The following is a 15,301-nucleotide window of genomic DNA, read 5'->3' on the forward strand; positions in this document are numbered from 1 at the left end:
TTTTAGAAGCAGAGACTCTAATACATTAAAGGGGAAATATTAAAGAGGAAAAGCAGAACTACAGTACAGTTTTTTATACAACCACAAGCTCTTTGAGAAGTTCTAGTAACAAAATCCACGATTACATTTTCTTTCTGAAAGATTTTTTTAAGCCACTAAAACAGCTTGAGAACCTAAGTGCAAAAAATTCATACTCTATGACTTTAACAATACTTACCATCTGTCTGACACAGACGCTAAGAATGTGCTTACTAAGGCCACAGTTGATATCTGCAAACTCTATAGCTCTTCCTGTTATTCAACATGTCTTCTCACTACAAAAAAATAATATATTAATATATTTTATATATACAATAAAGGCAAATCTACATCGATATATAATCCTAAATGAAACCGAAGTTCAAAATATGTAATACTTATAAGTACATATGATATTCCACAGAGAAAGCCAAAAAAGTAATTGCCAAACTGTGGAAAGAGCCAAGATGCCCTTCAACAGACAAATGGATAAAGAAGATTTGGTCCCTATATACAATGGAATATTATGCCTCCATCAGAAAGGATGAATACCCAACTTTTGTATCAACATGGACTGGAGGAGATTATGCTGAGTGAAATAAGTCAAGCAGAGAGAGTCAATTACCATATAGTTTCACTAACTTATGGAGCATAAGGAATAACTTGGAGGACATTAAGAAAAGGAGAGGAAAAGTGAAGTAGGGAAATCCACAGGGGAGACGAAGCATGAGAGACTGTGGACTCTGAGAAACAAACTAAGGGTTTTGGAGGGGAGAGGGGCGGGAGGAGGTTGGGTGAGCCTGGTGGTGGGTATTAAGGAGGGCATGTATTGCGTGGAGCACTGGGTATGGTGCATAAACAATGAATCATGGAACACTGAAAAAATTAAATTAATTTAAAAAAATAAATAAATAAAAGTATACATCAGCCAAAAAAAAGGAAAGAAAGTAAGCCACAAAAGTTAAAAAACAAAAACAAAAACAAAGACAAAAAAGACCCAACCTCATTTGTCACCACTGGAGGCAACTGTAACCCTCCAGAAAAGGCTATATTAAAGGAACAAACTAAGCATTTATTCTCCAAGTAGAACATCATTTCAAGATAACAAAATAGCCCTAACTGATGAGGGAAACTTCTTCACAGAACATGACTATGCTAAAAGAATGTAAAAGGAACAAAAGAATCTTAATATTTGTAACGAGGAGCTGAACAAGAATCAGCCATCACCAAAGAAGGTTAAAATTATTAGTTGAAACAGGTTGATAGATTTACCCAGTGCCGAAGTGCCATTCACAGATGACTTACAGATGCAAAAAGAAAAAGATAACCTTCAATAAGATGATCTGGTTGTCACCACCTCAGCGTGGTGATGAAACACAGCATCAGAATGATGGACAAGTAGGGGCGCCTGGGTGGCTCAGTGGGTTAAAGCCTCTGCCTTCAGCTCAGGTCATGATCCCAGGATCCTGGGATCAAGCCCAGTGTCGGGCTCTCTGCTCCGGAGGGAGCCTGCTTCCTCCCCTCTCTCTCTCTGCCTGCCTCTCTGCCTACTTGTGATTTCTCTCTCTCTGTCAAATAAATAAAATCTTTAAAAAAAAAAAAAAAAAGAATGATGGACAAGTAAACATTATGTGCTCTTAACATGAAGCAATATGAATACAAAGCATTGCTAAAGTACTCATCTAAAAACCTTTAACCTGAATCTGAAACACTGAGTCTGTTTCTCCCTCCCATTCTCCCTTTGTCTCTCCCCTTGGCTTGTGCTCTCTCTTGCTCACTCTCTCTCTCTCAAATAAATAAAATCTTAAAAATAACTTTCACTTGCCACCATTAATATCCTTTTAAATGGTGCAGAAAATATCTGTACATACACAGATATGTAAAGTAAATATGGCAAAATTATTAAAAATTATTCGATCTAGAAGGTGGGTATACACAAGTTCAATGTACTATTCTACTTTCCTATATGCTTAAGTATTTTCCATTTATAAAAGTCTTTAAATGTACCATGCTTCAAGTAAACTACTCTAATCTATAAAGAAAAAAATTATTTTTAATCCAAATACCAACACTTAATTTGAAACTTCTAATTCAAATATGCCAAGTTTTCATAAAGCAGAGTAAAGGTTATATCTGGTTATCTATCCATGCGTGTTCTGAGAAGAAAAATTCAACTACTCCATAAGTAAAGAGAAGGAAGAAAATGAAAGAAAAAAAATTTTTTTAAAAGATTTAATTTATTTAGACCAGGGTGAGGGGCAGAGGGAAAAGCAGACTCCCCACTGAGAAGGACCTCCACTCCTCACCCCCCCCGCAACCCGGGACTCTGGGATCATGACCTGAGCCAAAGGCAGACATTTAACATACTGAACCACCCAAGTGCCCCTGAAAGAAGAAATCTTAAATGATAAAACTGAAGAGGGGCTCCTGGCTGGCTCAGTCAGTGGACCATATGGCTCTTGATCTCAGGTTGTGAATACAGAGCCCAGAAATAAATCCTCACATATACAGTCAAGTAATCTTTATTTATTTGAGAGAGAGAGCGCGAGCGAGCACGAGTGGGGAAAGGGGCAAAAGGGGAGGGAGAGGAAGACAGAAAGAATCCCAAGCAGACTCCTCACTGAACAAGGTGCCTGATGTAGTCTCATGTCCCTAAGATCATGACCTAAGCTGAAACCAAGAGTCAGTCGCTTAACCAAAGGCACCACCTAGGGACCCCTACCTTCAAGTAATCTTTGACAAGGATGTGAAGGCTACACAATGGGGAGAGGATAGTCTTTTCAACAAATGGTGCCTAGAAAACCAGATATCCACATGCAAAAGAATGAACCTGGAACCTTACCGGACACCATATACAAAAATTAACTCAAGGGGCGCCTGGGTGGCTCAGTGGGTTAAGCCGCTGCCTTCGGCTCAGGTCATGATCTCAGGGTCCTGGGATCGAGCCCCGCATCAGGCTCTCTGCTCAGCAGGGAGCCTGCTTCTCTCTCTCTCTCTCTCTCTCTCTCTCTCTCTCTGCCTGCCTCTCCATCTACTTGTGATTTCTCTCTGTAAAATAAATAAATAAAATCTTTAAAAAAAAAAAAATTAACTCAAAATGGGTTAAAGACCTAAACATAAGAACCGAAACCATAAAACTTGGAAGAAAACAGGGGAGAAGGCTTCATAACACTGGACTGGCATGACTTCTTGGATATGGCACCAAAGCACAGGAAACAAAAGCAAGAACAAACAGGACTACATCTAACTTAAAAAAAAACCTTCTGCACAGCAAAGGAAAACAATCACCAGAGCAAAAAGCCAATCTACAGAATAAGAGAAATATCTGCAAACCAATCTCTGATAAGATGTTAATATCCAAAATACATACATCTTACAAGTCAAAAAACAAAACAAAACAAAACCTCAATTTTCAAAATGGGCAAAGGACTCCAATAGTTATTTCTCTACAAGTGATATACAAATGATCTACAAGTATATGAAAAGATGTTCAACATCACTAATCATCAGGAAATGTTAATCAAAACCATAATGAGGTATCACTTAACAACTTTTAGGATGGCCACTATCAAAAAAGGTGGGGGGGGGGAAGCTGGGACAAGCGTCGGTAAGAATGGGAAGAAACTGAAATTCCTGTGTACTGCTGGTGGGAATGGAAAATGTGCAGCTGCTGAGTAATATAAAGAATTGCTGATGACTATGTCGCATACCCGAAACTAATTTCACACTGAATATTAACTATATGGGAATATAAATTTTAAAAATAAAATAAATAAAATGTGCAGCTGCTACAGAAAACAATATGGAGGTTCCTCCAAAGTCAAAAATATATTATGATCCACCAATCCCACTTTTTGGGTATATACAAAAAAAAAAAAAAAAAACAAGACCCCAAAGAAATATTTGCACAATCATGTTCAATGCAGCATTATTCACAACAGCCAAGAAGTAGAAACAACCAAAAATGTCCATGCAACATAAATGTTCTTTAACAGAAAAATGGATAAAGAATAATTGGTGTACACACGAACACACAATATGCAATATTATGCAGCCTCAAAAAAGGCAGGCAATCCTGTCAAATGCTATAACACGGATAAGCCTTGAAGACATTATGCTAAGTGAAATAATCCTGTCATAAAAATACAAATACTATACGATTCCACTTTTACGAAGTATCTAAAGTAGTCAAACTTTAGAAACAGCAAGTAGCATGATGGTTGCCAGGGGCTGGAGAAGAGGGAGAAAAGGAGAATTCTTTGGGACTAGAGTTTCAGGTCTACAAGATGAAAAAGTTCTAGAGATCTACTGTATTAACAATGCACATATGCACACCAACAAGACAGAAGAAAGAGAAATTAAGGAGATGATCCCATTTACAACAGCACACAAAACCGTAAGATATGGAATAAATCTAACCAAAGAGGTGAAGAATTTGTACTCAGAAAACTATAGAATATTCATGAAAGAAATTAAGGAAGACAAAAAGAAATGGAAAAATGTTCCATGCTCATTGATTGGAAGAACAAATATTGTGAAAATGTCCCTGCTACCTAGAGCAAACTACACATTTAATGTGATCCCTATCAAAATACCACCATCAACTTTTTTCAAAGAAATGGAACAAATAATCCTAAAATTTGTATGGAACAAGAAAAGACCCGGAATAGATAGAGGAATGCTGAAAAAGAAAACCAAAGTTGGTGGCATCGTAATTCCAGACTTCAAGCTCTATTACAAAGCTGTAATCATCAAGACAGTATGGTACCAGCAAAAAAACAGACACATAGGTCCATGCAACAGAATAGAGAGCCCAGAAATGGACCCTCAATTCTATGGCTTACTAATCTTCGACAAAGCAAGAAAGAATGTCCAACAGAGAAAAGACGGTCTCTCTTCAACAAATGGTATTGGGAAAATTGGACGGCCACATGCAGAAGAATGAAACTGGACATTTCCTTACAACACACATAAAAATAGACTCAAAATGGATGAAAGACCTCAATGTGAGACAGGAATCCATCAAAAACCTTGAGGAAAACACAGGAAGCAAAGTCTTCAGCCTCAGCCACCGCAACTTCTTCCTAGAAACATCACCAAAGGCACAGGAAGCAAGGGCAAAAATGAACTATTGGGACCTCATCAAGATCAAAAGCTTTTGCACAGCAAAGGACATAGTCAACAAAACCAAAAAACAGAATGGGAGAAGATATTTGCAACTGACATATCAGATAAAGGGCTAGTTTCTAAAATCTATAATTTATCAAACTCAACACTCAAAGAACAAATAATCCAATCAAGAAATGGACAGAAGACATGAATAAACATTTCTGCAAAGACGACATCCAAATGGCCAAGCAGACACATAAAAACAAACACATCGCACAGCATTAGGGAAATACAAATCAAAACTTCAATGAGATACCACCTCAAACCAGTCAGAATGGCTAAAATGAACAAGTCGGGAAACAACAGATGTTGGTGAGGATGCAGAGAAGTGGGAACCCTACTACACTGTCAGTGAGAATGCAAGCTGGTGCATCCATTTTGGAAAACAGTATGGAGGTTCCTCAAAAAATTGAAAATTGAGATACCCTACAAACCAGCAACTGCACTACTGGGTATTTATCCCAAAGATAAAAATGTAGAGCTCCAAAGGGGCAAATGCACCCTAATGTTTATAGCAGCAGCATCCACAATAGCCAAACTATGGAACGAGCCCAGATGTCCATCAGCAAATGAATGGATAAAAAGATGTAATATATATAATGAAATAGTATGCAGCCATCAAAAAATGAAATCTTGGGATGCCTGGGTGGCTCAGTCAGGTAAGTTGCTGCCTTCCGCTCAAGTCATGATCCCAGGGTCCTGGGATTGAGTCCCACATCAGGCTCCTTGCTCAGCAGGGAGCCTGCTTCTCTCTCCGCCTCTGCCTGCTTGTGTGCTCTCTCTCTCTCTCTCTCTCTCTGACAAATAAATAAAATCTTAAAAAAAAAAATGAAATCTTGCCATTTGCAACAATGTGGATGGAACTAGAGGGTATTATGCTAAGTGAAATAAGTGAATCAGAGAAAGACAATTATCATATAATATCACTGATATGTGGAATTTGAGGATCATGGAGGAAGAGAGAAAAAAAATGAAATGGGATGAAACCAGAGAGGGAGACAAACTATAAGAGACTCTTAATATCAGGAAACAAACTGAGGGCTGCTGGAGTGGAGGGGGCTGGACAGGGTGGGGTGGCTGGGTGATGGACACTGGAGAGGGTATATGCTATGGTCTGCGCTGTGAATTATGTAAGACTGATGAATCACAGACCTGTACCCCTGAAATAAGTATGTGTAAGTTAATTTAAAAAAAAGAAAAGAAAAGAAGCAAGGTGATTAAAAGAAGGTATTTCTTTTAATATTGCTTCTTGCCAGTAAGATTGCTAAAGCTGTTTAATAATACATAATAAAAACAAATACATTCACACAAAAAAAATGTACATACAGTTAACACTACTGTGCTTACTGTACATCTAAAGATGATTAAGATAGTTAATTTTATGGTATATGTTTACCAACTTTTTAAATAAAATTATAAGGGGTTTAAGTACAAAGGGAAAAAAAAAAGAGAAGGTGATTTTAGCAGGGAAAGAAAATGTTCACTGAAGAGTTGGAGTCAGAACAGAGAAGAAAATCACAAACAGAAATCCTGAGAAGTGAACTACATTGGTTACAACTACATAATGAGTTATCAGCTTTGAGTCCCGGGATAGAATAGACCTCCTGGATCTTTATAGCTCCAAAAACTATATGCAAAATACTCTACAATCTACGAGGATTGTACATACGCTATATCCATATCCTACTCAACCACTTCTTTCCCCAAAACTCCTTCTCCTCCCCTACTCCACCAGGGGTCTGTTTTCTGTTAACAGACCCCTGACACATAAACAAGCACATTACGTGATCTAAACTCAACAAAGCATAGCACCTTAGCACCTCAGCTCGTCAGCTGCAGGCATCGGTCAAGGTATGGACATGTGACCAAATCTACCCAAAACCTCATAAATAAGGCTCTAAATAGAGCTGTGCTGGGAGGAACCGGGTCCTACCACATGAAGTATAGCCACAAGAGGAGAAATGGCACCAGTATACACAGATTTTAGGTATAGGAAGGACCGACCTACGGGCAAGTTCCTAACTTAGCCCATATGGCCACTTCTAGCCATACCATTTCTGTTGTGTGGTTAACCAGTAACTTCTCCTTTGAAATAGGCTATTTCTAACTGTATCTCTGTTCCTTGCAATCTAAAAAGTCCTAACAGAGAAACTGAATATATGGAAATTTTACGTAAAGATGTATTTCACTGACACTATAAAAGGGCCTACCTAGTATCCCTTTCCTAAGCGAGAGAACTTTCATCTGGGGCATCTGGGTGACTCAGATGGTTAAGCATCCTCCTTCAGCTCAGGTCACGATTCCAGGATCTTAGAAAGGAGCCACGCATCAGGCTCTCTGCTCAGCAGGGAATCTACTTCTCCCTCTGCACACACGCTCTCTCCCCCCACCTCTTCCTCTCTTGCAAAAATAAAATCTTCCCAAAAAGGGAGGGGGGGGACTTTCATCTATTATATATAGTGTCTTCTTCCCTTCTCTACTAGGTAAACCCAAAAATAACTACTTAATTCCCTCCATGCAAATCACCTCATTTTTTAAGATAGCCAATACACCTCTTTCTTTCACTAACCCTAACCACTACAGGGTGAGATGACAGATAAGCAAAGTAGAACAATGTGATAATACAGGTTGGCTAGGGAAACAAACAGAAGAAATAGGACAAACCTGAAAAACCAGGCCTTGAGATATCAAAAAAAGCTTCCCCACAGAGGTATGATCCTGACTGAGACCCAAAAGACAAGCATAAGACAACAAAACCAAAGGGAAAGGAAGCGGGGAACCAGAGAAGGCAATGCAGAGGGAAGCTCCTGTACTCAGGCTTAGATTGAACGAACCCGGCATCCTAAGGAAGAAATGCTGTAACCGAATATGTTCAGCACACTGAAGGCAAAGGGAAGAGGTGAGAGAGGATGAAGACGAAGAGGTGAACAGAAATTAGATCATGAGGATCCTGAAAGCCAAATTAAGAAGCTGACTTTATCCTAAAGATGATGAAAAGCCACAATAAAGGTTTATTAGCAGGGAAGTAAAATATGCAGCTGTGTCAGATTATTGTGGCTACAATGAGGGGGCGGGGGAGAAAGGCAACACTGGAAGCAGGGATACAACCTTAGGAGAGGACTGCAGCAATCCTAGTGAGAGATGATGCTAACCTTGAGCAGGATGGTAGCCTTGGGGAGAGGGAAAAGGCAGGCACAGAGTCAAGAAATACTAAGAAGTATCCAACAGGGCTCAGTGATCAATCAGAATGTGAAAGCAAAAAGAGAGGACAACGGATAGCCCATGTTTCTCCCAAGTTATTATTATCAATCTCTAGCATTTACTGAATTTTTAACACACGTGCATTATCTCATTTAATCTTCCGCTAGAAAGAAGACTGAGAAGAAACAATCTGTTCTGTATTTTTGGTTTGAGGATAAGAGACGGAAAGTTGTTAATGACTACAGTTTGAGATAGGCTTAGTCCCGATGATAGCATACAAATGGACATGTCATGAAGACAAATGATACATGAGTCCACTTATCAGGAAAAGAGCTTTGGGTTGAAGACAGAGAATTATCAGAATATAGATGGTAACAGAGAGAAATATTTTCAAAAGTAAAATATCTCCTCTATTCATGCCAGTATTTATTTAATACTTACATACCTAAAGTAATTAGGTTGGGACCAGTGTTAGCAGGAAAAAAAAAAGGAAGATTCAGTGAGGCTCAATTACTAAAGGGAGGTAGGAAGAAGCTTAGCATAGCATTAAGTGTATATTAGAAATACATCAAAGGTTCAAAGGTTAGGGGGAGGAGGGCAGAGAAAACAATAAAACACTCTAGGCAGAATAAATAAAATTCAAACACAGAATTTTTTTTTAAAAAGATGCCCTGTTTTGGGGTGCCTGAATGGCTCAATTGGTTAGGCAACTGACTTGATATCAGCACAGGTCTCAATCTCAGGATTATGAGTTCAAGCCATACGTTGGGCTCCACTTTCAAATAAATAAATAAATAAATAAATAAATAAAAAGAAACCTTGCTTCAGAACAACAAAAAAGTATCATTGTCAGTTCTCACAGTAATTCTTAAATTTAATGAATAGAAAATGTACAAAAATGTTTTTCATCAAAAAAGTAACATGGGGAAATTCCTTCTACCAAATACTATTGCATATCATGAAGGCGTGCCTGGGTGCCTCAGGGGGTTAAGCAACCAACACTTGATCTCAGCTCAGGTCTTAATCTGAGGGTTGTGAGTTCAAGCCCCACACTGAGCTCCACACTGGGCATGGAGCCCACTAAAAAACAAACCAAGCATGCTATGACAGTAACAATAAAATTAAATGGTACAATCACAAAAGTCCAATAAAAGACTGAAGAACTATTATAAAAAATGCAAGAATCCAGAAAAAGTCCTAACTATATCTCAAAATTTACATGTAATAAGATAGGCTTTCCAAAACACGAAGATTCAAGTTTTTAACAGTGATAAATGATTTAATAATAATCTGTAAAACAATTAAGGTGGTATTACCTTAGAATTATGAATTTATGCTTCGAATTTATTCTAAATTCTGATTATAAAGTTAATTTTAGGAATATTAGGAAAAAACTGATTATCACAGCTGCAGAACAATGAAATGTTTTAATTTAGAAATGTGAAACAATGGGACGCCTGGGTGGCTCAGTTGGTTAAGCCGCTGCCTTTGGCTCAGATCATGATCCCAGGGTCCTGGGATCGAGTCCTGCACTGGGCTCCTTGCTTGGCAGGGAGCCTGCTTCTCTTGCTGCCTCTGCCTGCCTCTCTGCCTGCTTGTGTGTTCTTTCTCTCTCTCTTTGGCAAATAAATAAAATGTTAAAAAACAAAATGTGAAACAATGAGAAAGGAAAAGAATGATGGATTCATGTATGAACATTTTAAACTTCTGACAAATAAAAATAATCAAAAAATAAAACCCCAAGCTAGAGAAAAATATTTCAAGAAAAAAAAGACACTAATAACCATATATTTGGACCATTCTCAACATTTTAAGAGAAACTGATGTAATATATGATCAAAGGATTCGAACAATCCATGTTTAGAAAAATGGTGTCCACTATCAGTCTAGTGGGGTTTATTGAGACTGGTATACCCAGAACCAGTGCTCAGTCAAGGGCAACATGTGGGTTCTTCCTGCTACTAATTCCACTAATAGTCATAAAAACCTAGCTCGCATGGCTAGTTTCCTCCTCCGTGGAAATTAACAAAATGATTTTTTTTTAATTTTCAAAGTTATGTGAGTTTGGATAGCACAAATTAATTAACCTGAACCTAGATGTATTACTAAAATAATTTCTGGAGAACAAGGCTGAGATTCTTCCAACAGTCTGCCCACCTACACATATTTTAAAACTTCAGTTCAGGGGGTAGGAAGGTACTTAAAAGAAACTTCAATAAACCAAAATTCAGAGTAATGTTAAAATCTGTATATGATTTTATATAAGCAAACTGAACTGTAATGTAGAGGGAAAAAATGTTTATGTGACAAACCAATATAACTTATTTCACCAATTTTAAGACATCTTTACATTTTATGTGGTAAGGACAACCCTAAAATAAATGGCATATCACAGTTACTTGGGAGTTTTTTTGGTTTGGGGGGGGTTTTGTAAACGTACATAAAATAATCCATCTTATAACTGATGCAAGGAATGGTAGATATTTGGAAATGTCACGATTTACTTGATATCAAAGCTTTTGTTTCAGAGGGCCACAAAAAGAATATGATAAGAGTAAGGTTTGGGGTCAGAAAGATCCAGAACTGATAGAATCCTGGCTCTGCCAAATACCAATTGGCTGATGTTGGGACAACTTTCTTCGCATTTCTCATATTGTCTGTTTCCCCATCTGTGAAATTGTACCAGTAATAATGAAAATCTCATAGAACTGTGAAAATTAAATACAGTAGTCTATGCACAGTGCTTAAAACAGTGCCTGGCATACACGCACATATACGCATGTATACATTTATATACATATGCACAAATACAAACAGGTATTATTGGTAGCCACTTTTATTACTGTAAGGATGAGGGTGATTAGGCCGATAATGACTTTTGGCTTACTCATTGCCTAGCATGGCAAATATTTTTCCAATCATTCAATCTCTTCTTTAATTCCTAAAGCTACTTCTAAAGGCATTTAATAGGGATCTATTAAGATTCAATATTTGGCCTGACCTACTCTTCACAAGACTTACAACATGAGTTTGCATATAAAAAGCTGAAGGAAGGAAGGCAAAGAGATAGCTGTTCCCTAAAACTCAGAGTGACCACTAAATGGTTACTGTTTTGCGTATCAAAAGGCACCCACAATCACGGATAATGGTGAAGCCAAACAAGGAGATTTTAAAAGAAGGAAAATCCTCAGTTAAAAAAACATGCACCTACGCTGATATTTATTTAGCCTCTACTGTGTACAAGATATTATACCTACTTCAATAAAGAAAAAATACTCTTCCGTAATAACTTAAGCCCACTTTTTCTATTCGGTCCAACACCTGGTCCTCTTTACCCTTCCCCTTCAAAGCTATGAAAATCAACAGGTACACAGACTGACATTTCATCAGTACTGTATGCTGGGTTTCTGCACTGGGATTTTGCACTGGTTTTGTTGTTGGTCCCCCCACCCCCACGTTAATATAGTAGTCTTTTTTCATGAAGTAAATTGTAGGCTCCTCGTACAAAAGCAGCCATTTCTTCCCTATTCTTCCCACCATCTCCACCACTGCAGCCCCCCTGTCCGGACACAACCACTTAAATGATAAAGGCTCTATCTAGCATAGGACTTAGAAATTGTTGACTGAATTTCTGACCTTTAAAAACGTACATGTTAGAAAACTGAACCACGCCGGGCATCCAAACACATGACGTTTACATTTCTTAAAGCAGGTAAGGATTCTTTCATTGAAAATTGAAGGATGGTTAAAAGGAGTTACAAAAGAGAGCTCGGTGTTTGAGAGAAAAAGCCATAGAAATAATAAAAACGTAACGAAAATCTGATGCTAGGATAAAAGGTAATTTTTTTTTAAGTGAGAGAAGAGAGGCATCTGCAAATCAGTCATTGTTTTCCCAGAGACGAGGTTGATCACCAGGATTTTCTTCTCTGCGCTCAGCCAATCCCTACCTTTTCTGAGTTAACCAGTCTCCAAGCAAGCAGCGCTTCGTGATTGGCTTAAAGATGTTGTGTAGAAAAACCAGCCAATCCTGCCCGCAAGTCGGGATTGTGCTATGGAGACATTACAACCACTGCATGGCGAGAATGTGTACAAACCTGTCCCTGCCACAAATAGCAGATTGCTAGTTCTAAAGGCTGTTGCGGAAAGGAACATTCTTTAAAGCGACACCAAGCGAGATCTAGCATCTACACGTTATTACTCTAGCTCTCTTGGGGGGGGGGGGGGGGGGGCTGTTTACTGTTTTAATCAAACGAGCTTAAGGAATAAACTGTGCCCCCGGTCGGATGACTCACTCTATGGAAGACGAATTTGCACAGGGACAGCTCGGAGAGGGTCCGGATGACAGAAGGGTTCAGGCAGGGTCCCACAGAGGATCAAAGTTGCGGTGGGGGAGGGGGGTGCGGACGAGGGTCAAAGAGGCACAAATACCAGGGACCTGGGGTGTCTCCCCACGGTGTCCAAAATCGGAACGTGCGGAGTGCGAGGTTGTGTTTGGATACGAAGTGAGTAAATAAACGGCTTTGCTAGGACTACGGGAGGGTGGCCCGAAGTTCCGAGAAGGCTCCGCCTGGGAAACGCCGAAGGTGCTCGGAGAAGCACGAGGTCAAGTCCCGGCGGGAACCCACACGGAGGCAACCCCGGGGGGTCGAGAGGGGTGTGTCTGGGGCCTGGAGGCCCGCCCGGGACTGGGAGGCCGGGGAAGCGGCCGCGGCGCCCGCCTTCGCCCGGCCTCGGCGGCACGCCAGGACCCGCCTCTCCCCGACGCCTCACTTCCCTTCCGTCCAGGCGGCCAGGCCCGCGGGCCCCGCGCCGGCCCCCACGTTCGGGGATTTGGGCTTCGGTCGCAGCGCTGCCCGCCGCTGCCTCAGGCCCTTCGCTTCGGCTTGGGGCCCCGGAATCCCTTCCCTCCCGGACCCTCCGCCGCGCCTATCACCCGCCGCCTTTACCTGCTCCGAAAGCGGGTGGAGGGCGTCGAGGCCGGGGCCGCGTCGTCGAGTGTGCGACGCGGCGCCGCGGGTCCGCAGCCCTTTCCCGCCGCCGCCACTGCGCTCTCCGGCGCGGCGCTGGGCTGGCGAGCAGCGGCGGCCGCGGGGCGGGGGGGGGTGCTGCGGGGTGGGGGGGGACGCGCGGCGGGGGGGGACGCGCGGCGAGTGCCGGGCGGGGAGACACTGCCGCTCTCTGTTCGGCCCGGGAAGAGCAGCCTCGCAGCAGCCAGCCGCGAGAGGGCGGGTGGGCGGCCGAGTGGGGAGGGGTCTCGGGAAGTAGGGAATGGCTGCCACGTCGTTCAGGTGGCTCGCTGCCCTCCGCCTCCCCCCACACACCCTACGGCTCCCCCGCCGCGACCTCTGGTTCGTCCCCGAGTCCGCCGTGGCGCATCGGCCCGCCCCGCGGGGCCGGCTCCGGAGACCGGGCCGGCGGGCGCGCTCTCTCCTGCTCCCTCAGGAGAGCGAGTCCGGGCCTGGCCGATTCTGCCCTCGGACCCCCGCCTTCACCAACACCACCACCAAAAAGCTCCCCCGACATCCTGTGTTTCCCCCTTTCCCGGTGGAGCGGCCACAGGGAGGAGCAAACCAAGTGTCGAGTTTTCGGGGAAGACGGGCGCTGTTTTGAGCTCGTGAACGTTATCGATCAGGGGCCCCAAATTTTTGCCGAAGTAAACGGCGCGGGAGACCACGGCTGTTTCTAGCCCTCCGCACGCTCCCAACCCGAAAACCAAGGCAGAAACCCAAGGTCGCACTCGGCGCTGGTCGAGGCGGGGGAGGAAACGACAGCCGGGGCGGGCCCGCCAGCGCGCGGGTCCCGGCGGCAAGTTGGGAGGGACAGCGGGGCCAGCCCGACCGCCTCAGCATTGCCTCACTGGGCTGTTGACTCCGGGCTCCGGGCCGCGGCGGCGGCGGCGGCGGCGGCGGCGGGCGCGCGAACCCGCCGTTGCGCGCGCGGCGCTGCCCGCGTCGGTTTCCGGGCCGCGCCGGCCGCCTCGGCGCGGGGAAACAAAGGGGTAGACGGCGGCTGCGGCCGGGACGGAGGCTGCGGGCTCCCAACCCGCGCTGCCCGCTTGGGTCCGAACGCGCTGGCGGAAGCACCGAAACGTGTGCTCGTTTGCGGCGCTGGGCTGCAGGCACTGACCTTGCCCTCCAGTTAGAGCTTCAGTTTCCAGATGCCAAGAAAAAACGAGGTTTTCTTCCCTTTTGCGATCACTGTACCATGAGCCTGTCGCCTACGCCTGCTCCGTTTCTTCCCCTAAACTCTGCTTTCTTTGGTTTGTTTCTTCTGGGATGGGACGTGAAGTCAGTGTTTTCAGGTGCATGAATTTTTCACGCTTCCTTTCTGCAGGGGATGGTGGTTTTGCTGATCCTTTTTTTTTTTTTTTTTTTTTTTCTCGTTCTGTTCGACTCCCTTTGCGATTGCTTTTTATTCCACTTTCATTGTTTTTCATAGAGAAACAAAACAGCTTCCTGACGAAGTACTCCTCTGCGTCGAAGAGGCAGACTGTCCATGTTGTAGTAATTGCTTTAAAGTGAGTGGAAAATTGGGAAAAGTTCAAGTGAATTTTTATCTTCATCTGGATCTCATTGGAATACCTACTCACACTCAATGGAAACATTCTAGTGGGTTGTTTTTTTTTTTTAAGAATCAGAAATATTTAAGCAGAGACCTCGGGATGGTAGATTTTCTAATGAAACCAATACACAATTTTACTTTTGTATGATTTTTTTTCTATTATTAGAGATCCTTGAGTCCCAATTAAGAAACTACAATACAAAATCTTTACTAATGCTTTTATTAAATTTCAAAACAGCAAAAATTTTAATAAAGAACCCAGAATCTCAAGATATAAATAGCTATTGCTGAGAACCTAACATTAACTCTGCCTCTGAACAGCCATTAAAAGAGGCTAATAACAGTGATATAT

The 15,301-nt window shown here is 42.3% G+C and overlaps 1 protein-coding gene across 9 annotated transcripts in view; it reads right to left on the reverse strand.

The window, feature by feature from the left end:
- N4BP2 (NEDD4 binding protein 2) overlaps positions 1-14,634 on the reverse strand; it is an 83,416-nt gene extending 68,782 nt beyond the window's left edge. For 7 of the 9 annotated variants that reach the window (XR_009350971.1, XM_059163159.1, XM_059163149.1 and 4 more), the window contains exons 1-2: positions 13,335-13,488; positions 218-314 (exon numbers count right to left, since the gene is read on the reverse strand). The gene's annotated coding sequence lies outside the window, so the exon portion shown is untranslated. Of the gene's footprint in view, positions 1-217; positions 315-13,334; positions 13,489-14,514 lie in introns of those variants that run through there. The other 2 variants (XM_059163134.1, XM_059163126.1) reach the window with 1 other exon arrangement.
- Between the last annotated feature and the right edge of the window lie 667 nt (positions 14,635-15,301).

Source organism: Mustela lutreola, chromosome 1 (genome assembly GCF_030435805.1).
Source record: "Mustela lutreola isolate mMusLut2 chromosome 1, mMusLut2.pri, whole genome shotgun sequence".
Classification (NCBI taxonomy): Eukaryota; Metazoa; Chordata; class Mammalia; order Carnivora; family Mustelidae; genus Mustela; species Mustela lutreola.